The sequence below is a fragment of the Populus nigra genome, chromosome 2 (genome assembly GCF_951802175.1).
Source record: "Populus nigra chromosome 2, ddPopNigr1.1, whole genome shotgun sequence".
NCBI classification, from domain to species: domain Eukaryota; kingdom Viridiplantae; phylum Streptophyta; class Magnoliopsida; order Malpighiales; family Salicaceae; genus Populus; species Populus nigra.
In genome coordinates this window covers 17221766-17224265 of record NC_084853.1, presented here as the reverse complement: position 1 = coordinate 17224265, position 2500 = coordinate 17221766, and positions in this window count along the sequence as shown.

Sequence of the window (2500 nt, the reverse complement as noted above, 5' to 3'; positions counted from 1 at the left end):
CCAGAGGACTCGCCAAAAATGTGAAGCTGTTGAAGGAGAATGTTAACAGATGCCATGTCACAACGACAGAGCAGCAAGATATCATCAGCAAACCCAAGATGAGTAATTCCCAAGGCTTGACATTTGGGGTGGAAGTTGAAACCTGAAATCTGAGTGGAGCTTTTCAGAAGCCTAGAGAAGTATTCCATGCAAATAATAAAGAGATATGGAGATAACGGGTCTCCTTGCCGGACACCACATTTGCCAGGGAAGAAACCATAGAGATTACCATTTACACAAACAGAGAAGGAGGCAGTCTCAACACATTCCATAACCAGATGGACAAACCTAGCAGGGAACCCCAAGAGGTGCAGGAGATCACGAAGAAAAGGCCACTGAACTGTATCAAATGCTTTCTTGAAGTCAATCTTGATGGTGCAACGGGGTGACACACGTTTTCTCCCATAATTTCTCAGCAATTCTTGTATAAGGTTTATATTGTCAGCCATGAGTCTCCCACCAAGAAAAGCATTTTGAGAGGGACTAATGATATCATTTAGAACGTGAGCCAACCTCCCTGCAAGTATCTTGGAGATAACTTTGTAAGTGACGTTGCAGCAGGAGATTGGTCGGAAATCTGCAGCTGAGTTGGCAGTGGTTGACTTGGGAACAAGAGCTATGGTAGAATGGTTGAGCTGCTTGAGAAGCTCCCCGGAGGCAAAGAAGTCCTTCACGGCTGAACAGAAGTCTGTCCCCACAATGCTCCAAGCTTTTTTAAAGAATGCAGATGTGTACCCATCCGGCCCTGGAGCTTTATTATCATCCATACTGAAGAGAACCCTTTTAATGTCATCAGCTGAAACAGGAGCAAGAAGATAGGCATGGGAATCAACCTTAATGCAGGCTCCACTTTGTACCACCTCAGCTCGCAGAGGAATAGTGTGCTTGGATGTTCCCAGTAACTCTTTGTAGTATGAAACGAACTCTCTACCCACCTCTTCAGCCGAAGTAGTTAACATACCATCACTTCTAACTATGGCAGGAATGTGGCGGCTTCTGTGACGCTGGTTCATCAAAGAATGAAAGAATCTAGAGCCCTTGTCACATTCTTTAAAGAAAGCACACTTCAACTTTTGGCTAAAGAACATTTTTTCAGCTGACTTAAGATTAACAAGGCTGAGCCGCTGGAGCTTTTCAAGAGCAAGGAGCTGACCGTTGTCCATGTCATTTTGGAGAAGAAGCTGAGTGTCATCCAGGGCCTGTTCAGCTCTAGTAACCCTCTCCGAAATATGGCTAAAATGAAGGCTGTTGAGAGACCTTAGACTGCCCTTTAAAAGTTTGAGCTTTTTGCAAAGGATATACATGGGCGTCCCATAAGCATCCAAAGACCAATTCTGAGAGATGGTTTCCAGGAACTGGGGATGAGTAGTCCACATGTTGAAAAATTTAAAGTTCCTGTTGCCCTGAGGAGCCCGAAGTCCCAGCTGGACAGTAGATGGAGCATGGTCTGAAAAAGCTCCTGGAGTTCCAAAATGGACGTGAGCCATTTGTTGCATAGAGGACCAGTGGGTGTTCACCATCACCCTGTCAATCTTTGTCCAGACTGTGCCATTTGTCCATGTGAAGTGGGAGCCTGTAGAATTCAAGTCAGCTATTCCGAGATCAGAGCAACACTCCCTGAAATCTGAAATTTCATAGGTAGAGACTGCCTCCCCATTATGTTTGTCCTCTTGAGAGAGGATTGAGTTAAAGTCACCAAGTAGAAGCCATGGAGAGTCCACGCTCCATCTTCTGAGGTCTGCCCACAAGGTCCTCCTGGCCGAAATTGTGTTGAACCCATAGATGAAGGTGGCCGTAAAACAGAATTGTTGCACCAAGCTTGTAACTAGAACGTGAATCCCCTGAGCAGAGGAGTGAAGCATCTCAACTTTCACTGTGTCAGGATTCCAAAACACAATTATACGTGCATAAGCTGCAGCTCCAGCATTACTGACAAACTGCCATGTCTTCAGCCGAAACTTATGCAAACACGCTACTTTTGCCAGAGACAACTTGGTCTCGAGAAGACCACATACATCCATCTTTTTACTTTTCATGAGGCTAGAGACCTCATGTTGTTTGAGAGGGCTATTAAGCCCCCTCACGTTCCAGCAATGAATAATCATGGGTGAGGAAGGGTGGGAGCAATCCCACCACTGCCAGAACTTGTATGAGGAATCCTGTGAATCGAGCTCCTGGTGAGCTTACTTGAACTTGGACGAGGGAGAGCTTTACTGCCAAGTGTGTCTACTGAGAAGGTAGGGGCTTTCCCCTTGGAGGAAACGGGTTGAGTAGAAGAACGATTATTCACTGCAGGCAAAACCTTTGGTGAAGGAGAGTGGTGCTTATTACCATGTTTCTTCTTCCTTACAGTTTCCCAACCTTCTGAAACTACCGCTCCTGGGGCTTGTTCACAGTGCTGTGCCTCCGGAGCATTCCCAGAAAACTGAGGATCTTTGGGAACTTCAGCAGAGGTGTTGAG